The 23321-nt window shown below is 41.6% G+C and overlaps 1 protein-coding gene across 1 annotated transcript in view; it reads left to right on the top strand.

Moving 5' to 3' along the window:
* The window catches only part of qsox2 (quiescin Q6 sulfhydryl oxidase 2), a 129334-nt gene that overhangs the window by 9561 nt on the left and 96452 nt on the right, over window positions 1-23321 (top strand). The gene's annotated exons all lie outside the window — the stretch shown is intronic.

Below are 23321 nucleotides of genomic sequence, written 5' to 3'. Positions count from 1 at the left end.
ATATGATGGCACAAGCTTGGCACACCTATCCTTGGCCAGTTTCGCCCATTCCTCTTTGCAGCACCTCTCAAGCTCCATCAGGTTGGATGAGAAGCGTCGGTGCACAGCCATTTTAAGATCTCTCCAGAGATGTTCAATGGGATTCAAGTCTGGGCTCTGGCTGGGCCACTCAAGGACATTCACAGAGTTGTCCTGAAGCCACTCCTTTGATATCTTGGCTGTGTGCTTAGGGTTGTTGTCCTGCTGAAAGATGAACCGTCGCCCCAGTCTGAGGTCAAGAGCGCTCTGGAGCAGGTTTTCATCCACGATGTCTCTGTACATTGCTGCAGTCATCTTTCCCTTTATCCTGACTAGTCTCCCAGTCCCCACAGCATGATGCTGCCACCACCATGCTTCACTGTAGGGATGGTATTGGCCTGGTGATGAGCGGTGCCTGGTTTCCTCCAAATGTGACAGCTGGCATTCACACCATAGAGTTCAATCTTTGTCTCATCAGACCAGAGAATTTTCTTTCTCATGGTCTGAGAGTCCTTCAGGTGCCTTTTGGCAAACTCCAGGCAGGCTGCCATGTGCCTTTTACTAAGGAGTGGCTTCTGTCTGGCCACTCTACCATACAGGCGTGATTGGTGGATTGCTGCAGAGGTGGTTGTCCTTCTGGAAGGTTCTCCTCTCTCCACAGAGGACCTCTGACAGAGTGACCATTGGGTTCTTGGTCACTCTCCCTGACTAAGGCCCTTCTCCCTCAATCGCTCAGTTTAGATGGCCGGCCAGCTCTAGGAAGAGTCCTGGTGGTTTCGAACTTCTTCCACTTACGGATGATGGAGGCCACTGTGCTCATTGGGACCTTCAAAGCAGCAGAAATTTTTCTGTAACCTTCCCCAGATTTGTGTCTCAAGACAATCCTGTCTCGGAGGTCTACAGACAGTTCCTTTGACTTCATGCTTTGTTTGTGCTCTGACATGAGCTGTCAACTGTGGGACCTTATATAGACAGGTGTGTGCCTTTCCAAATCATGTCCAGTCAACTGAATTTACCACAGGTGGACTCCAGTGAAGCTGCAGAAACATCTCAAGGATGATCAGGGGAAACAGGATGCACCTGAGCTCAATTTTGAGCTTCATGGCAAAGGCTGTGAATACTTATATACATGTGCTTTCTCACTTTTTTTATTTTAAAATAAATTTGGAAAAATCTCACTTTTTTCACGTTGTTATTATGGGGTGTTGTGTGTAGAATTCTGAGGAAAAAAATGAATTTAATCCATTTTGGAATAAGGCTGTAAAATAACAAAATGTGGAAAAAGTGATGCGCTGTGAATACTTTCCGGATTGTGTGTGTGTGTGTGTGTATGTATGTGATTGGCAGATAATCCAGAATCTGTTGTATCATCACAGAGGGACTTGACAGCATACAGGCTTGGGTAGATTTGTATCACATGAAATTTTAGTGTCGGTAAATGCAAAGTATTACACATAGGAAGTAAAAATGTGAAGATTTGAATACACAATGGGTGGTCAGAAAATCAAGAGTCCACCTTATGAGAAGGGTTTAGGAGTCATAGTGGACTCTAAGCTATCGACTTCCCAACAGTGTTCAGAAGCCATTAAGAATGTCAGGTCATATAGCGCCTTGATGTGTGGAGTAGAAGTCACAGGAGATTCTGCTCCAGTCTTTATAACACACTGGTGAGGCCTCCTCTGGGATCCTGTGTGCAGTTTGGGTCTCCAGGCTACAAAAAGGACATAGCAGCACAAGAGAAAGTCCAGAGAAGAGCAACTGGGCTGATTACAGGGCTACAGGGGATGAGTTATGAGAAAAAATTCAAAGAACTGAGCCTTTGTGGTTTAAGGAAAAGGAAATTAAGAGGAGACCTGATTGAAGTGTTTAAAATTATGAAGGGAATTAGTCCAGTGGATTGCGACTGTTCTTTTAAAATGAGGTCATCAAGAACATGGGGACACAGAGACTTGTTAAGGGTAAATTTCTCACAAATATCAGGAAGTTTTTCTTTACATGGAGAACCACAGACACTTCGAATAAATGACCAAGTAGTGTGGTAGACAGTAGGATTTTAAAGACCTTCATAACTCTACTTGATGTTCTTTTGGAAGAATTGGGTTGGATTGGACTAGCAAGCCTTGTTGGGCTGCATGGCCTGTTCTCATCCAGATGGTTCTGATGACATTGGCCGGGAATGAAATTCAAACTTGGTTGGGTGAAAACGCCAGTCCTCGTGCCACTTTACCACTGCCAAATGAATATAAAACTGAACACAGAAAAGCTTAATTACATTAATTCAATACTCTGTTTAGAAGTCTATTAAAAACTCGTTTTTACATTTAGATCATTTTTAATGACAATAATTAGCTGAATAGTCAAATGTGTAAATTTTACCCTCAAATATTTATTTTTTCATTTGTCGGCATTAAATCAAGTGTGAACTCAGGGTGCGTGGAAACAGAAAATTGCCCACTCTGTGATGGCAGGAGGAGTTGTAGGCAGCTAGGATGCAACTATGAGGGTGCAGATTTTTAATAGAGCCCCCCACCCCCCCGAGCCCAGACATCGTTATGTTTCTGACTGTAATGTGATTAGTAAGGATCTGCATTTTAATATAATATCTCTTGGAGCATAGTGTGTGATAGGACTTAAAAAAACCCTTTGGTTTTCTTTGATTAGTTTCCTTTAATTTGGTCCCCTTAAAGTTCTAATTCATTTTTTTTTTTTTTTTTTTTTTTTTTAATTCCTTCTTAACCTTGTGCAGTTCCTTTTGAACACTGTCACCTTTTAACAGCCTGTGTGTTAGATAAGTAATCAAACCTTCACTTTCAAATATTGGTACAGCTGGTGTGTTATTTGAAATGTCTCCTTGTTCTTTCCCTCAGTCCTCTTCTATTCCTGTTAGACTTGGCGTCCCAATCCAAGTGTTTTCTATTTTGTCGGACTCTTGCATGTAACCTGCAGTAGCAGCGTATTATTATTATTATTATATAGCGCTCTTCACATGATGACATACAATGCCCTCCATAATGTTTGGGACAGAGATACTTTTTTTTTTTTTTTTTTTTTTACCCCTCTGGTCCACGGTTTCAAGTTACAAATCAAACAGTTCAGACTTGTGATTAAAGAGCACATTACAGACTTTCATTTAAGGAGATTGGCATATATTCAGGTGCCACACTTCTTCTGCATGGTTCACCCCCCCATTTTAGGGCACCATAATGTTTGGAACACAGCAATGGCAGGTCTATTAAAGCGGTCGTCCTATTTAGGACTTTTGTCACATATCCCCTGCATGCAGTGACTGCTTGAAGTCTGACACTCGCAGATGTCACCAAGTGCTGAGTTTCTTCTCCGGCTTGGCAGAGCATCACCAATCATGTACCCATCTTCAGCTTCTGCTTGTTTCTGGGGCTTGTCCCCTTCAGTTTTCTCTTGAGCATATGGAAGGCCTGCTCAATTGGATTTCAGTCGGGTGACTAGTTTGGTCATTCAAGAATGGTCTGTTTTTGTCTGCTGTGGCCTCAGCAGTATGTTTGGATCATTGTGTGGCAGATGGCCAGATAGATGCCTGGCCGGGACGCACCTGTAATGGAAGGACTGGGGGTGATGGCATATTGGGGGTAATACCTCCCCCAGAACACGAAAGAGCAAAACCCCCCCCCCCCCCCCCCCCCCCCCCCGGCTCACAACGGGGCCTTGGGTATGGAGCTTAGAAGCCCAACCCTGCTGTGGCCCATGGCCACCGCCAGGGGGCACCTGGACAGTTTCTGAACCCTGGCTTGCAGCACTTCTGCCACACTCAGATGTGCTGCCAGAAGATGATCTTGGAGCCCCTCTGGATGCCCTATAAAAGGTGCCTCCTCACGCAACCCGGATAGCCAGAGTCGGGAGGAGGTGGACAAAGCTTGCTTGAGAGGAGTGGTAGATGGCAGAGAAATGAGAGAAGGAAGGACAAACTGTTTTGGTGCTGTAGTGGGAACTCTGTAGTGAGAAATGAAGAAAAAGTGCTCCCCAGCTGTAAATAAACGTGTGTGCTTGACTGGAACTCGTGTCCTGCCTGTCTGTCTCAGGTTGGGGCGGCTGTACGTACCCGGGCTTCACAATTGGAATCCCAGATGGGTCCTTCTGGCCGTTTGTTGGCAGGAGACCCAAATTAAAATAATTATTGTCGTCCTTACACAGACACACGAGACACAAGTTCTGTCCAGCACCCACGTTTTATTCCAAGTGGAGCAGCGCTTTTTCTTTCTCCACCCGCACCAAAATGCAGTCCTTTTCAAGGGTTAGAATGAAAACCTGCAGCCCTCCCTGGAGTGGACTTGGGGACCCCTAGTTTCATCAGCTTACAATACAATAAAATTTATTTTTGTATAGCCCAAAATCGCATAAGAAGTGCCGCAGTGGGCTTTAACAGGCCCTGCCTTTTGACAGCCTCCCAGCCTTGACTCTGTAAGAAGACGAGGAATAAACTCCCAAAAAATAACTTTGTAGGGGAAAAATGGAAGAAACCTTAGGAAAGGCAGTTCAAAGAGAGACCCCTTTCCAGGTAGGTTGGGCGTGCGGTGGGTGTCAAAAGAAGGGGGTCAATACAATACAATACAATACACAGAACAGAACAAATCCTCAATACAGTACAAAAAATTTTTAGAAGTACGGAGCAGAATTTAACATTAGATGATATCACATAATTAGATTTGGATATATTTAGAGTCCTGGAGACTTCATCCATCAAGTGCCCTCCCCATTTGGCCATTCCATGGCTGAAACAGTGCTGGGCCAGCCAATCCGATGAAAGGACCCCTCTTTCCCACGATTCCTGAGATCCTCCATCAGGGATGAGTTTACCTTAGGCAGGCAAAACAACTTGGCAGGTGGGCCGTGGCACCAAGTGTCACATTTGAGTACCGAGAAGAGAAACAGAATAGGTGAGGGTTAGTATCCAATTCTAACTGTCATGTTACTTATGTTTTAGTGCTAATGACTGACAACAGAGATGCAGTCTGTACAGTTAATCAGCAGCTCTAGTCAGGATATGCTAAACTGAAGTAGTGAGTCTTCAGCCGGGATTTAAAAGCTGAGACCGAAGGGGCATCTCTTATAGTAGCAGGCAGACCACTCCACAGTTTAGGGGCCCTGTAACTAAAAGCTCGACCTCCCATTGTTTTATTAATCCTTGCTTGCACAGCTTTGCAGTAAACAGTATTGCATAAGGATAACTATAAGCCATACCAGTTATTTCTGTTAGATTACTGTGAAAATGTGTTGCTGTTCCACGTGAACGAAACTGTTGGGTAAACTCGGAGAACCATTTACAGTTGTGATGAAGTCATTCATTTAATAAGAGTTCTGCATAAACAAAATTGCGCCCACCGTTCTAGCATTCTGCCTGTTGCACTAAAGTTCCGCTCGCTGCTTCTGCTATTTGCTTGGGAGGTTAACGCACTGTCAGCGGGCTTACTAGACTTGTTTGCTTCACATATTTCACTAAGGCCATCACTGCCAGCAATGTTTCTGCAATTTCTGGGACAATATCTGAACACTCTTTAACCTCGGATGCATGCTGGAGAACGGACCTGATCCTGGTGGTCCAGCTAACACTATGACGCAAGTGCAGAAATGTTGTTTGGTCCTTGATCAGTTACCCAGCCGACTTTGTTCATAAGAATAGCATCAAACCCAAGGTCACGCTTGAGCCGTCCATGCAACTCTTTCCATATCTTGTCACCTTTTTTTTTTTTATTTATATATATATAAAAACCTTCTTCGAGGGGGGGAAATATTGTTTGGAGTTCACTTACTGCCAAAATCCTTTGTCCAGGTATCGTTCATTTTGTCAAGCGTGAGTTACGCTTTCGCAAGTAAGTGATGCATTTGGCAAGTGTTTTGCGGTCATCTAATTTCTGGCAGTGTTCTTGCACACTGTCAAAATTATTTGAGAACAAATGGAAAGTAGTCCATGCTAAACGGCCAATCAGGAGGCACATCTCCAAACAGGAACATGCACGACGTGGAACTTGTTAAACGTGTGGCTTGCTGCAGGTGGTGTTTCCAATTCAGGCCACCCCCCGAATTTATATTTAAAAAAAAAAAAAAAAAAAAAAAATGGTCAAACCTCAAAATCGGTGGGTTCGTGGGTTCAACAAACCCGAACCTGGCCTTAGCCCAATTTTTAATATTTTAAAAACAGGCCTGAAACCCGATGTTTCATCAGGGCTCATTGGACTAGTGTCAGATTGCAGACCTCTAGTGTGTGTGATTCCATGACAAACGGTTCACTCCTCATTAATCAGGAGTTACAGAATATATGTGGCTTTGTTTTAAACAAAGTTTGTTTTGGATCAACTTTATTGATTGCATTTGAGAATTTTAAGACCTCCGTCTCCTTCTTCAGTTCCTTTGGCCTGTTACAGCAGGACATGCCTTCATATTAAGTGTTGTACGTGGCCGCTGTTTTCTGGGCAATTTTTACTGGGGGTCTGGCAAGTGTTCACTTCAGATGTGGTCTCTAATCTTCTAATCTAGTCTGGTCCTTGAACTGTTGGCAGCTCTAAAGATGTTCCTGCTGTCCCCATACAGGTGCTGGCAACCACGGTTTATAATTTATTGGTACAGCTGCTGTAATTCTCATAGTCTCAGTCAACAGTCTTTTAACATATGCAGTGTGTTCTCACACACCTGTTACATGAAAAAATGAAAATTGTTAAATCCCTGTCTCTGCGGTGGGTTGGCACCCTGCCCGGGATTGGTTCCTGCCTTGTGCCCTGTGTTGGCTGGGATTGGCTCCAGCAGACCCCCGTGACCCTGTGTTCGGATTCAGCGGGTTGGAAAATGGATGGATGAAATCCTTGTCTCTTCAGTGCCGCTTAATGTCAATCTACCTGTATATAATTCAAAGCGCAGCAAAATGACTAACATGACCGAGGTTTCATGTTGTCTTCTTTGTTAGAAAATTCTTGTTTAGAAGATTTATTTATTTTTTTTGGTGGAGAGAAAAAACATCCATCCAGAAATTATTCCCTTTGTTACCAACACTCCACTGATGAGTCATTCTGACCCTAAAATGCTGGTGACTTCAACCAAGAAACTTTGGAAGGAACAGACTTCTATCAGCATGTTCCATTTGTGGATACTACAAGCTGGGCCTGCTCTGTTCAGATGCTAATACCATCCATCCATTATCCAACCTGCTATATCCTAACACAGGGTCATGGGTGGTCTGCTGGAGCCAGTCCCAGCCAACACAGGGTATAAGGCAGGAACAAATCCCGGGCAGGGCGCCAGCCCACCGCAGGACCCACACACCCACCACACACCAGGGACAATTTGGGATCGCCAATGCACCTATCCTGCATGTCTTTGGACTGTGAGAGGAAACACACGCAGACACGGGGAGAACATGCAAACTCCATGCAGGGAGGACCCAGGGAGCGATCTCGGGTCTCCTTACTGCTACCACTGTGCCACCATGCCACCCGAGACAAAATAACCGGTAATAGAACAATTTTAAAGAATGTATTAAACACTAATAAATAAAATATCCTCTTTAATAAAATCCGTGTGTGTGTGTCTTCTGGTGAAGTGCGCATGCGCGGGGCACGGTGCGATGCGCAATATTACTGTCGGGGAAAGTTAGAGGCGTTTTACGGAAATACAAACAAATATTACTGTGAGAGGAAATTAAAAGTACACAATACAGTGACGCATATTACAGCCACATGCAAGCCAGTATTACTGTCAGAAAATTAAAGGCATATTACCGATGTGCACGCCTGTATTACCGCCAGAAAAAATTAAAGGTATATTACGGACGTACAAGCCAGCGGATGTACAAGACAGTATTACTGTCACAGAAAATTAAAGACGCACAATACACGGTGACAGCCCACGAAGAACGGTCAGCTCAGCAAGTAAACATCAACAAAAGAAAGGCTGAAAGAAAGAAAAATACGACCAACAAAAAGAATGAAGTCCCTTGCCATTTAATATAGACTGTTCCTAGTAATGTTGATGCACTACTGTTCTAGTGCCCGTTGTTATTACTAGTCATTAAGCCAGTTACAATAAGGGGGCTCCACCCCCTGCTCGCTTTGCTCACCTACCCCCGGTGTTGGGTAACCCGAAATACATTGATGAATGTATGAGATATATTGGAGTGTAAAGGTGTAGATGACGAACAAAGGAAGTATATTCATTAATCCTAATGAATGTTCACTAATAGTGGACTCATTACAGAATGCGTTGTCAGCTAATTGGCGGAATTGTTTAGCGGCCGTCTGTCATTCCTTTCTTTGCCATTTATCTATTGACTCTGCTGTTTGAGAGGCGTGTTGTAGGCGCCTACGTTATTAATTGTATTCAGGCGGGCTCGCTTCTGTATGTCCGTTAGTTGAGATGTTTCGTTTTGGAGCCGTGACTCCTTTGGTTGCGTTGTTTGAGAAGCACGTTGTAGGCGCCTGCATTCATTTGTTTTATCCAGGCAGGCTCATTTTTGTAGCCCCGTTAGTCGAGCTCTTTCTTTTTGGAGCCATGCCTGCTTTGCTTGCGGCATTTCAGACGCACGCTGTAGGCGCTTGCGTTCATTGATTTTATCCCGGCGGGCTCGTTTTTGTATCTCCGTCAGTTGTGGTCTTTCGTTTTGAACCCGTGCCTGCTTTGCTTCCGCAGTTTCAGATGCGCGTTGTAGGCGCCTACGTCTATTGTTTTTATCCATGCGGGCTCGCTTTTGTAGCTCCGGTAGTTGAGCTGGATCGTTTTGGAGCTGTGACCGTGACTCCATTAGTTATCCGTTGTCTACCGTTAGTAATATGGATAATTGCACTTACTGTTAATACGGAGCGTTTTCTGTGGTTGTACTGTTAATAATGCATCACTGTAATGTGATTCACATATGCTATATGGTTTGGACGTGTGAGGATGCCGAACGTTTTAATACAGAGAGTTCGTTTATTCTTATTACCCGGACCATGCTGTGTAGTGTGGACGTTTAGTTCAGAAGCGCGTTGTAGGCGCCTGCGCCTTTCGTGCTTTCTCGCGCCTTCCGTACTATCTTTGTGGACCTTTGCGGACTCCGTAGTGTCTTACGTTTGACTCTGGGGTGCAGTGCAGAATCCTCTTTTCTGTGTGGCGTTAGTTGAGCTATTTCGTTTTTGAGCCGTGACTCCTTCGTTCGCGGTGGATCAGACTTCGCTTGCGGTTTATGAGACGCGCGCTGTAGGCACCTGCGCACTATGTCTCCTGCGTCCATCGCCGTGTACCTGGGTCCATGCCTTCCGGTTTACCATTCTCGGTTAGTAATATGGATGATAATACATTTTATTTATACAAGGCACCTTTCTAAGCACTCAAGGACACCAAACAGACAAATAAAAAAGCCCAATTTAAACAAAACTTATCATCAGAAAATATAAAAAGTTAAACCAGATAAACTCACTGTAATCCTAGAGAAAAAGCCATTTTAAACAGATGGGTTTTAAGTTCACATTTGAAAGTTGAGAATGATTCAATAGTTCTAATCTCAGTAGGTAGTGAGTTCCAGTGCATGGGAGCACCACGGCTGAATGCTCTGCTCCCCATGGTGGTTAGATGGGCCAGAGGGACGGTCAGATACTATATAATACAACTTATTTCAAATAAATGGAGGAAGAGGATCTAAGGTTACGTGAAGGATTGGAAACGGGAAGGTCGAACAGATATGGAGGGGCGAGTTTATGAATCGCCTTAAATGTTAACAGTAGAATTTTAAAATCCATTCGAAACTTAAATCGGGAGTCAATTAAGCTGCTGCCAGATTGGAATAATATGGTGATACAAGGAAGGATGGATCCATGCTTTCATGTGGTTGATGCCAAATTCTGACCCTACCATCCGAATGTAATGTCACAGCAGAGATTGAGACTCATCAGATCAGACCAGACCACATTTTTCCAGTCTTCTGTTCAATTTTGGTGTGAATTGTAGCCTCAGTTGCCTGTTCTTGGCTGACAGGAGTGGCACCAGGTGTGGTCTCCTGCTGCTGTAGCCCACCTGCTTCTAAGTTCGACTTGTGTGTTCAGATACCTTGGTTGTAATGAGTGCTTATTTGAGTTCTTTGGTTCCAGCTGACAGAAAGGCAACGTCTGGCCATTCTCCTCTGGCATCAATAAAGTATTTTCGCCCAGAGAACTGCCACTCTCTGGATATTTTCCCTTTCTCGGACAATTCTCTGTAAACCCTAGAGATGGTTGTGTGTGGAAATCCCAGTAGATCAGCAGTTTCCAAAATACTCTGACTAGTGCTGGGAGGTATACTGGTTCATACCGTAAACAGTTTATTTTTGTTACGGATTTTTTTCTTATACCACAATACTGGTTTAAATAGCCTAAACAACATTTGGAACGTGGTGCAGCAGGAAACTGTTTCAGGGGGGACTTTTTTCACTGCTACACCGCTAAACACGCATGCAATAGAGTACATGAGTTAGTGGAGGTATTGAGCGGTGAAAATTGACTGAGAACATTTCGAAACTGAAGCTGTAGCAGATGATAAAGTTGAACATGATGACACAAAAGAACTTTTGCTGAGAACAAGAGCCACATCTGTTGTCTGGAGATTTTGGTTTTAAAAGGTCGGATGTGGACCAAACGACTATTTACTGCAAATGCTGTCAAGCTAAAGTTGTCGCCGGAGGCTTTAACACGAGCAATTTGCTGCACCACCTTAGCCGCAAGCATGCTTTGGAGTACCATGAATGCATGGACCTAAGAGTGGCATCCTCCACGTCCTCGGGTAAAACTGAAAAAGCTAGAGGACACTCGAGTCAGACGTCACTTGTAGACTCATTTGCTAGAGGACTGCCTACGACAAAAAAAGCAAGCGGTGGATCACGATAACCAACACCATTACAATCCATATAGCTAACGTGTCTGTGAACAGAGATTAACATTAACAAAGTAAATGTTTTTGTAAACCAACTACACTATTTATTCCTTTTCTAAGACCTGTTCAGTGCAATACAACTTTTGACAAGCACCTCTGAATATTTGGTCTAAATGCCTCTTTGGATGGTAGAAAATATGTTGTCAAAATTTTATAGTTTAAGTTGTTTGCAAAATTTGTTCAATAAAAAGGTTCTATATTTTGACAGCAACTGTCATGCAATGTGATTCCTTCTCTTCATTAGTGCCTCATTAGTGCCCTCCTCCTTGAAAAGTATCGCTTTATGGGGCCATGCAAACCTATATTAATACTTGTGTGAACATTAAAATGTGTTTTTTGTACAATGTACAATTCTCATGACAGTGGAATAGCTTATTCTTAGTCAGTCTACTGAAGTAATTGCAGTGGAAAATGTGGGGGGGAAAAATACCGTGATACCGGTATAATTTTGAAAAATACCATGATATAGAATTTGGGTCATACCGCCCAGCCCGTCTGGCACCAACAGCCATGCTGCCACATTCAAAGTCACATAAGTCACCTTTCTTCCCAATTTTTCTGATGTGCAGTTACAACTTCAGCAGGTCGTCTTGAGAATGTGTACAGGCCGAAATGCACCGTGTTACTGCCACGGGATTGGCTGATCAGATATTTGCGTTAACAAGCAGTTGACCAGGTGTACCTAATAAAGTGTACGTGAGCATTCCCCCCCCCCCCCGGGGCACTGTGTAGCGTTGCTCACTTATCCACCATGTTGACTTTGAATATTCAATATTTAATTTCTCTATGAAAACACGAGGTTACATTTTTATTTTTTTTTTTCCCCCTACCACTACAGACTACTGTACAAGGGGTAAGAGACATTGAGAAAATATCATTTTTGGTTGGAGTATTCCTATAATTACTGCATAGCAAAGCTGCTGGAACGACAGAAGACCTGCTCACATGTTTTTTTTGTAACCTTGTGATGCAGAATCTATATTTGCACGTGTAGTGCACAGCCCTGAAGTGCGAAAAACAAATTTGAAAAAAATTTGAAAAGTTGAAAAGTAGGTTAGATTAGTGCTTGCACCTTTCAGTGACGGAGAGAAATGCATTGTGATCGAGTTCCAAATCATGCAGCTGGCTAATAAGGCATTTACTCGGTGATTATTTCTTGAATAAATTAATAAGTTCTTTAATCTCTGTTGTTATCTTGTTGGGTGGCACAGCAGTTCATGCTTCAGCCTTCTAGATCCGGTGTCCTGGGTTAGAAATCCCACTCAAGTACACGTTCTGTTTGTGGGCACTTCTGCAAGGGTGTCGTCTTAGGCAGCTGCGCTGCTCAAAACAGCCTACAACTCCCAGCAGCCCCGGCAGTATTATGCTATAGGCCCGATTCGGTTGGTGCAGGGTTTGCTGGGAAGAAGATTAATCAAGCAGACTCTTTTAAAAAGTGGCCTTGTTTTTTGTTTCTACTTGCCACATGCGCCAGTTGTTTACAAGTACCCTGAATTACAGTTTCTCTCTGGATGCATGTGCTGCTCTCTATCTGCTTGTTAGTGTGGATTCATTCTTTTTTGGGGGGGTCACTCCAAATCATGCCAGAACTTTATATTTCCTTCAGAGGTCTGTTCACAGGGTTTTTCATTCCCCTCTCCATCGTCATTCGACTTCTGATTTCCGTATGTGACTGTGTTGTACTTTGTTGTTCGTGTTTGCTGTGTAGTGAGTGTAAATAATGATCAGTCAGGGAACTGGGGAGGGCTTTGTGTATGCGTTTTTGTGTAATTTTTGTTGTTTTCATTATTTGATTAATATTCGAGGGGGGGGGGGGGAACCCAAAAATGAGAATTTTTTTTTAAGTCATATTTCTCTGAACATTTCCAAAACTTAAATCATTCTCAAAATACTCTCCCCGAGACCCCATACACTTTTTTCCACTGTTGCAAAGTGATAGCCTTCAGTGCCTCCGACATTTTGCTTCTTGACCTTCTCTACATCCTGAAAACACTTTCCTTTAAGGTCCCCTCTTCATTCTTGGAAATAAGAAAAACTCGCAGGCTGCAAGGCCCGTTTGATAGGGAACTGTTGTCATCCCGTTTTTAGTAAGAAATCGCCAATCCTGCCACCCCATCCCCAAGTTTTCCCTGCAAGTTGGAGGACTTGCCTGCCTGCAGGGCTGGATGCAGGTTAACATCATGCGCACGACGGAGCAATATTGCGAGTTAATGGCCTTGCTCAAGGGCCCAACAGAGAGGAATCGCAACCTTCTGATTGCTGTCCTAGATCCCTAGCCTCGGAGCTAGTGATTATCTGAAAATGGGGCGAGCACAACTTTGCCAGGAGATCGGGAGGTTCGGTCAGGACATTTGACATGGGCTATGACTTTCAGTCGAGTAAGTAGACCCGGAGCAGCGACGAGATCAGCGACTGTGAGTGGCAAATCTCACATAGTCCATGACATGACGTGACACCGGCTTTACAAAAAAAAAAAAAAAATCACATTTCCAATTTCCTTATGTATAGTTTTGCACACTGTTTTGTTGTACAGTAATCCCTCACTTATCGCGGGAGATAGGTTCCAGGGCCGACCGCGATAACTGAATTTCCGCGAAGTAGGGACACCATATTTATTTAATTAACGTGCATTTGGACGTTTTTAAACCCTCCCTGTATTGTTTACAACCCACCATTTACTCTATTAAAAACAGGGACAACTGCTAAGCAATATGAAATCGGTAGATAAGTTTACACTTACTGTATAGCGAAGTACACGTAGCAGCTTGTAGGCGGTCATGACGTCGTCGACCTTGTTGCAAAGATTCCTAAAGCAGATTCCATCCAGACTACTGCCTTATCACGTCCACTTGCAACTCGTTTTGCACCCTGGTTAAAGGACACTGCGGCCGTAGATCTTATATGCTTTTCCTCCTTTTTAGATAAAAAGAATCGTGGACTCATTGATGCTGTAATTGTGTCCAGCAGTGGTGTAGCTGTTCCCTTCCTTCAACATATCCAAAACTTTTACCTTTTCTGCAATCATTTGCATCTTCTGTTGGTGCATGGACACGGCCCCTGAAGCATTAGCACTTTAATGATGAATGAGTGAGATGAGACTTCCTGGTTAATGCAACACTCCGTCACTGAGCCAATCAGCAGCACACAGGAACTTAACTGCGTGCTCTGATTGGGTAGCTTCTCAGCCATCCGCCAATAGCATCTCTTGTATGAAATCAACTGGGCAAACCAACTGAGGAAGCAAGTAAAAAGACCCATTGTCCGCAGAAACCCGCGAAGCAGCGAAAAATCCGCGTTATGAATTTAGATATGCTTGCATATAAAATCCGCGAAGTCGTGAATCCGCGAAAAGTGAACCGCGAAGTAGCGAGGGATTACTGTATGTCTAAAGGTGCATTCTTTTAGAATTGCTCATTATAAGAAACATTTTAACATTGCAGTGAACCACTAAATGAAACTTAAGAAAATAATATATTATTACTGCTATTTTAATTTTAACATAATTGCGGCCAGTGCATTCTGTTCCCGTTTTTGTGTGGTGGCTGCTGATTCTTGTTGGAATCAAAAAGGTTATCTGTTGTCGAGTTACGAGGCTAAATCAAAAAATAAAGGCAATTTTGAAAATTGCGTGGTAATTTCAGTGGATTGATGCTGACGCAGTTTGGTGCATTTTGCAGTGGCTTATGGGTAGTCAGAGTTCATTAGGTGCCTTTTTTTGCAAACTCCAAGCGGGCTTCCGCATGTCCTTTACAGAGGAGAGCCTTGCATTTGGCCGCTCTGTCATAAAGCCCAGGAGTCAGTGGAGTGTTGCAGTGATTGGTTGTCCTTCTGGAAGTTTCTCTCATCTCTGCACAGGCTCGCTGGAGCTCAACCCGAGTGACCATCAGGTATTTGTTTGCCTTTCTTATCAAGGCCCTTCTCTCAGGAGTGTTATGTTTGGCTGGGTGGCCAGCTCTAAGAAAAATTGGGGTTGTTCCAAATGTCAACTGTAGTCTTGGGAACTGTTAAAGCTGCAAAATTGTTTTTTAGATTAGATGAACTTTATTTATCCCATGAAGAAATTCAGATGCATACAGCAGAAGATACACACACAAAAAAAGAGAATATAGACTCGCATGATAAATAATATAGCCAATCAATCAATTGTTTGGTAAGTAAATAAAAGTAAACCAGTACACTGGGTCGAAGCATTGAATTGTCTGATAGCAGTGGGCAGAAAAGACCCCCAGAGGTGCTTCTTAGCACGCTGTGGTGGACTGAGCCTGTGGCTAAAAGTGCTCCAAGAGAGAGCGCCTCCTGGAGGGGATTTTTCATGATAGCCTCCGATTTTGCTGCCACCCTGTTTTCCACGCCCGGTTCCAGCGTGCCCAGGCTTCACCCTGTGATGGTGCAGGCTTTCCTGATAGAGTTATTCTGCCATTGTGCTTTATAGCTCAAGTTGCTTCCCCAGTGTAGACCACCACACTGGCTACTATGGACTGGTACAACATTTTCAGCAGCTTGCTGACACACATCAAAAGACCAGAGTCTCCTTAGCAAGTTCAGTCTGCTCTGGCCATCCTTGTGTTGTCAGACCAGTTCAGTTTCTTCTTTTGTACCTTTCCATTGATTTGTGCATCAGCACAATCCTGTCTCTAAGCTCAGTGAGCATTTCCATTGATCTCCTGGCTTGGTTTTTGTTCACCTTTTGGCACCTTCTATAGGCTGATGTGTGCCTTTCCTAATTGGGTCCAATCAACTGAATTGGCCACAGATGGACTCCAACCAAGGTGTAGAAACATCTCGGTGATCATCCGTAGAATGGGATGCACCTGAGCCAGATGTCAAGTGCCATAGGAAAGGGTCTCAAAACTTGTGTCAATGTAAGATACTTTTGGGGTTTTTTTTTGTTAATACATTTGCAAATGTTTCTTAAAATCCAGTTTTTCCCTGTTTGGCAAATTGAGTTTTGTTTGATTAGGGGAAAAATGATTTTAATACGTGGCTGCAATGTAACAAAACATGAAATAACCTGAAGGAGTCTCAGTACTTTCTGAATTTATGCTGTGTGTGTGTATACATTAACGTGCCCTTCATAAGGGTATTTGGATACATTTCAGTTGCCACGCATACCACTGGTGGTACTTCAAGTCATGCCAAGTGGTACTCGTGTGGTCCTTTATTTTCCACGAGTCGATGTTGCTAGAATGCCAATATGTTGCATATAATCATATATAGTATAAGTATACTACTGTAAATGCGTGGAAGACTCCAAGCCAGCTTTTATTAGGCACTTTAACGTCATAATTATAGTCATTATAGTGACTTTTTCTTCATAATAACATGGGCGTAAATTAACAATTCATTGACGGTGGTACTTCAGTTTACTGGTCCTCGCAGAGTGGTACTTGTTCAAAAAAGTTTGAAAATCGTGGTATTAAAGTCCTATTCAGAACTTTGTCGCATATGTCTCACATGAAAGGACTACTTTCTTACATTATTTTTTTATATGTATATTAGTGCTGGGCGGTATACCGGTTCATACCGAAAACCATTTTTTATTTTTTTTATGATATGGATTTTTCTTATACCGCAACACCGGTTTAAATTGCCTAAACTACGTTCGGAATGTGGGGACATTTTTCACTGCTACACCGCTAAACACAGATTTGTTGCACTAGGGCTCTTTTTCACTGCTACACCACCAAATAGTGGGCGGTAGCATAGGTATGCCGTGCGGTGAAAATGGACAGAGAGCTGAAAAAAATGAGTCACGTCTGTCACCTGGAGATGCTTTAGTTTTAAAAGGTCAGATGTGTAAATACTGTTTCTATACTACTGGATAATACTGCAAGCCAAGTTGTACTTTTATTTGTTTTCAATACAGTGTAATGTACCTGGGTACTGTGTAATATTGTGACGACATGTTGACTTTTTATTCTCATACTTTGTCATTAAAGTAGAACATCGTAAAATGAATATTTAATTTACTAGATTTTCTCAAACCCCGTCATAAGTTATATAGCACATTAAATGCTTTGTGTTAAGTGTTCCCCGAGCTTCTTAAACTGACTTCCTCTGCACTAAGAGGAAGCACCGGCACTGGCAGTGATCGCCGCACAGAATCCATTCACATGATATTCATGCTGTCTGAACATTTAGAATGCCAAGATAAATACTTGATATAAATTCTAAATTTTCAGAGAGCAGGAATATCTGGGACAACTGGGTCAGGGAACACAACACAAAGCATTTAATGTGCTACATTAACTTATGACGGGGTTTGAGAAAATCTAGTAAATTAAACAATGATTTTAGGATGAAGTTTAGTTTACGACATTCTACTTTAATTATAAAGTAAACTATGAGAATAGAGTGGAAATGTCGACTTTAATCTCGACGTATAGTTTGTTTTTTTTTTCTTCCCTGTGTCCGTATTTTTTTTTTTCTTCACCGTGGCCCTAATACGATTCCGTAGGGCTATACCACAAATACAATTATAAATGCAAGTTGCAGTTGTATTATTTATGTATATAGCTTAGCTTGAAGCAAGGTCCATATTAATGCAGTTTGCCTAAATGATAGTTCAGTTGGTAAAGATGTCGTAATAATAATAATAATATTTTATTTATATAGCGCCTTTCCTATGCTCAAGGCACTTACAGAATATAAGTGTATACAGTATATAGCATTGTACAAACCAGATAAATAAATAAAGAAGATTAAGACAGTGAATTCTGTCATCACCAAAATTGCACTTGTTTTATTTTATTTTAATTTGGTGAATACTGTGTAATGCACCTGGGCTTTTGAAGCCTTGAAGTAATAGTGCAACTATCAGTAATAATACAATTATTTATTTTATTGTTATTTATTAGTTTAAATATTATGCAGTTTAATGATGGTAAAGTTGTTTAAAAAGTCATTTTAACGTGTCAGTGGACAGAGATTGTTAACATTAACAGAAAGTGTAGTTGTTTTACAAAAAATTATTTATTCCTTTTCTAAGACATGTTCAGTGCAATACAACTTTTGACAAGCACTTCTGGATATTTTCCTAAGTCTAAATACTTCTTTGGATGGTTGAAAATATGTTGTCAAAATTATAATGTAAGTTTTTGCAAAATTTGTTAAATAAAAAGGTTCTATATTTTGACTGCATCTGTCATGCAATGTGATTTCCTTCTCTTCATTAGTGCCACCCCCTTGAAAAGTATCACTTTATGGGGCAATGCAAACCTGTATTAATACTTGTGTGCACATTAAAATGTTTTTTTTGTACAATGTACAATGCTCTTGACAGTGGAATAGGTTATTCTTAGCCAGTAATTGCAGTGGAAAATGTGTTTAACATCCACTCATGCATGGGGAAAAAATACCGTCAAATACCGTGAAACTGGGATAATTTAGAAAAATACCGTGATATAGAATTTTGGTCATACCGCCCACCCCTAATGTGTGTGTGATATATAATATATATATATAATATAATTATATGTGATTCACAGACATCACCAGGGACCTAACTAAAACATGGTGTAGAGACAAAAGCGGAAATGTGCGTACGCACAAAAAAATCCAGATGCATGAATCTATGCATACGGCAACTTCCACTTATTCCGCTCCATAAATCCCGGTCAGCGTGAAAAGTAACGCATGTGCATGCACCTGCCGCCACTCCCCAACTCCTCCCAGAATTACGCCTCTTTGAATATGCAACTCTTTGAATATGCAACTCTTTGAATATGCAAATCAATATAAATAGCCCTTAAGCTCAGCGTTCTGTGAAAAGACAATGGCAAAACCACGGGGGGGAAACGGAAGAATTTCAGCAAATACCAAGTGGAGGCAAAGAAAAACTTACTATTTGTTGGTTTAAACAGTGATATAAACAACAAAAGGAAGTTGAGTGTCAGAAACTCAAGTTCACAAAGTCGCACAGTACCCAAAATAAAAAAAAAAAAAAAAAAGAAAAGAAAAAAAAGTCCAATATCTATCAAAGTCGCCGTGAAAAGGGGAGTCGTAGTGTCTGAGTGTCCTATGAAAGCTTATTAGGGTACAGAGAAAAGAAAAAAAAATAGGGAAACGGTGAGAAAAAAGCTTGACATGTCAACTTTAATCACGTAGTTTATTATGTCATTAAAGTCATAAACTTCATCTTAAAATCATTTATTTTACTAGTACAGTATCTCAAATACCATCGTAACTAAAGTAGCACATTAAATGCTTTGTTTTATATGTGTTCTATGTGCTCTGTGTGTGAATCACTACGTGTTTCTTAAACGTTCTTCCTCTGACAGGACACAGAATCCATTACGTTCGTGATATTACAGCTCTCTGAATTATTTAAAATACTAAGATGTATACTTGATATCGTTTTCACGATGATAGGAGTTGAAACATGTTGTTAAACATGGGAACACGGTGGCACAGTGATAATGGCGAGCTGGCGCCCTGTCCAGAGCTTGTTCCTGCCTCACGCAAGGTGCTTGCTGTGCCGTGTGCAACCTTTGAAGTAATTTACTGCAGCAGTACTGTCCCTTTCAAATGTACTAATCCCCAATTCCTGTCCTTCCTTTTCTTTCTCTTAAGTACCCAGTCGCCACACAATCAGCTCTGTAATAGACGTTAATCCAACTGTAAGCTTAGAACTCCAATTCTTCAAAACATTTAAGGAACATTGAAATATCTTTGTAGTCCATGTTTAATTATTCTATCCATCTATCCTTCCAGTGTCACACCAGCAAGAATACAGCGTGAGGCAGGAGCAATCCGTGAACGTGGCACCAGCTCCTTGCTTAGTGCTGCGGCACCGTGTCTTCACATGTTTAATTATTAACTATGGATTATTTAAATGTTAAAATTTTCTGTATAATGTAATAAACATATTTTGCTGCATTTCATCTTAATAATATTGTCATCATATGTAAATGCACAACCTGAGCCACTTTATAAAAAAGTGTAATATAACTGTGAGGTAATTGTACTTAAAGGTACAAACCGTTCTACCAGGAGCACTTGATGGACTGATTGATTGAGTGCGTTTAGAGTTCTTGGGATGAAACTGTTTGTGAACCACAAGGTCCATACAGGAAAGGCTCTGAAGCATTTGTCGTATGAGAGCAGATCAAATAGCACATGGCTGAGGCAGTGTGTGCTTGGTGCTGTATACCAATAATTCTGTTTCCGATCAGCTGCTTGAGAGCTATGATTCCACACTCGGATACAGTGGGTTAAAATACTGAGTGGTGCATTGAGAGGAACAACGCTAAAGCAGCTATGTTATTTGGAATAGTTTGACCATTCTGTGGACCATTATATTGTTACAGGTTAATTACAATCAATTAACAGTTAATTTCCGTGCATTTGATAAAGACGCGTCAGGGATGTGGATTTAAAAAAAGGGAAACCACATTGGAATAAAAGCACTGCTTTGACGCTGGGTGCTGCCAGTATGCAAAACCGAGTGGAGAACTTGCGTATGCCAAGGATTTAGCTGCCATGAAAATGTGCGTGGCTTTACACCAAGTTTAGTTTTTATACATCGCGATGTGACCGTGAATATGAGCGTACACAACATTTTTGTGCATACACACTGTTTATACATGAGGCCCCAGGTGCTGAGCCTCTCATGCAGCCATCTTCAGCTCCTGGTTGTTTTGGGGGGCTTGTCCCCTTAAGTTGTCTCTTCAGCATACAGAAGGCCCAGTGTTCTCCCCAGAACTTTTTTCCAGCCGGGTGGCATGAAAAAGTAGCCGGGCGGGACGGGGGAATTTAGTGGTGGGGAAAATTTAAATGTGCACTATTTTTATTAATTATTTTCCAATGCTCAATATGACTTCCTTTTCTAAGGTTTGACACTTGTGCCAGAATATTTTTTTATTAAATTTTAAGAAGTATCCAATTCAGGATCCTGCAACCCTAACAAACATTTTAAATAACAATTGTTACGACATAAACCAAGAGGCACAAGTATTGTCGCTGTCAGGAACAAAAGTGAAAACCATTAAAAAAAACAAATTTTTAAATATTCTTCAAAGCCAACTTGCATATGCAGAAGGTGTCTTTAGTTAAATATTTATTCTTCTTTTCTTCCTAGAAAAGGAACAACCCATTTCTTTACAGTGTTACAACGTTGTTTGAAAAGCTGTTGGATGTGGCAACTCATTTTTTGCCAACCGATACATGGATCTTAAAGCTCCCACAAAGGCATCTCCTCTGTAAGTTATTTTAACACAGATAGAGATCTTTCAATTTAACCGATTCCAGATTGCTCTAGTACACGCTTTCCTAAAAGGTCAGCAGAAGACTCAGTGTCCATTTTACTTTTTTTTTTCCATGTTCAAGCAAACTTTCTTTTTGAATTCTTGTGCATGGCACGTTTACCCAAGGTAACTCCCTCCTTGGGGGATGTTTGTTTGAATATTTCATGCACAATGAGCACCACATACCATTTTCTTTGACCATTAGCCAATCAAAATCTTTAAACCATTGCTTGTTTATGCCGGATAAGCGGTGCTTAGATTTATAAATTGGCAGAGTGTGTGCTGAAGAGATTTCCCCTGATGGACCAGCCTCTGCAATGTCTTTGTCTGAAATTACCACATGAGGAGTTGACGCTGCACCTTATTAGTTTGTGGAGTCTCTTTTCTGAAATAACTGAGCAGTGTTTGTTTTCTGAACACTTTTTTTTGCTCATGTTGGTAAAACGTTTGGGGAAAAAATGTAAAGTACCTATGAATAAGACTTTTGAGTGGGAAAGTGAGAGCCTGTTGAATATTCAGTGCACACTTGCACTACAGTAGGGCAAGATATGAACAAAAAAGGAATGGCAGATGGGTCACTTTAACAAAACTACAGAAGCGTATTAGGGCTACGGTGAAGAAAAAAAAAAACTGTTGAGAATAAAGTCGACTTTATTCTCAACTTTTCCACTTTATTCTCATAGTTTATATTGTCATTTAAAGTCAAATGTCGTAAACTAAGCTTCATCTTAAAATCAATGTTTAATTTACTAGATTTTCTCAAACCCCGTCATAAGGTAGTGTACAGTAATCCCTCCTCCATCGCGGGGGTTGCGTTCCAGAGCCACCCACGAAATAAGAAAATCCGCGAAGTAGAATATGGTTATTTTTATATATTTTAAGTCCTTATAAACTCTCCCACATGGTTTATAAATATTCCCCATACAGTTATACAGCATAAACCCTTTATATTAGTTATTAGGCAAGATTCATTGAAATTATGTATGTAAACACAGTTTATATACTACTCACAAACATACGTATCGTATATCATTGAGGAGTTTTATTTAGTAATACAGTTTTAAACATATTGTAATTGAGTAGGTAATATAAAAATACGTGAAAAATCTATAACCTGTAAATGCTGTACATAAAACCAAAATGTTATTTTAAAGATACTGTAGAGCGTCTCCAATATCACATTTGTTACAGCCATTACGATAGACAGGCCACCGGCAATAAATACCAACAATGCAAGGAACAAATTCTATAAAATGTGTGCACAGTTACAATAAATGTACATACGTGTACTAAGTATGTAGAAATAGTTTTGGGTACTCACCAGCTTGTCAGATAACAATGATATTTACTGCACTGTCACAGCTGTTCTAAAGGAGCCTCTTCAGGCGACTGTGTAGCACCGCCATCGTCTTCTTCCACTGAAGGCGTACTAGGCAGTGTTTTCCGTGTAAGGAACATCGTGATGGGCAGTTGCTGGCGCTGCTTTTTCATTTGTGTAAAGAGGTTCCTATACACTTCTGTGGCGCCGTCAAGAGCATTTTTAAATTGCAAAGAACGAATCATTTGTGGGTCCCATTCTTCAACTGATGTCTGGAGATCTTTTGCCATTCGTAGAATGGTCGCGAGACGCTCGAGAGTTAGCACAGCACCCAGGAGCTTAACCGCGTGCTCAGATTGGGTAGCTTCTCAGCCATCCGCCAATAGCGTCCCTTGTTTGAATTCAAATGGGCAAATCAACTGAGGAAGCACACGTACTGTAGACCGCAGACATCCGCGAAGCAGTGAAAAATCCGCGATATATATTCACATATGCTTACATTTTAAAATCCGCGATGGAGTGAAGCCGCGAAAGACGAAGCGCGATATAGCGAGGGATCACTGTAGTGCATTAAATGCTTTGTGTTAAGTGTTCCCCGACTGAGTTGTTAATCGCTATGCGTTTCTTAAACGGACTTCCTCTTGCACTGAGGAGGGATCGCCGCACAGAATCCATTCACCTCATGGTATTCCTGCTCTCTGAACATTTACAATGCTAAGATAAATACTTGGTATCATTTTCATGATGAAATGTATTAAACATGCACGGTAGAGTGGCGGTAGTGTTCCCAGGTGTATGTTCAGTGTAGAGAACTTTATGGCAGGTGTGACAAGGCTCCTAAA

This window comes from Erpetoichthys calabaricus, chromosome 9 (assembly GCF_900747795.2).
Source record: "Erpetoichthys calabaricus chromosome 9, fErpCal1.3, whole genome shotgun sequence".
NCBI lineage: Eukaryota > Metazoa > Chordata > Cladistia > Polypteriformes > Polypteridae > Erpetoichthys > Erpetoichthys calabaricus.
This window is presented reverse-complemented; position numbering and strand designations above follow the sequence as displayed.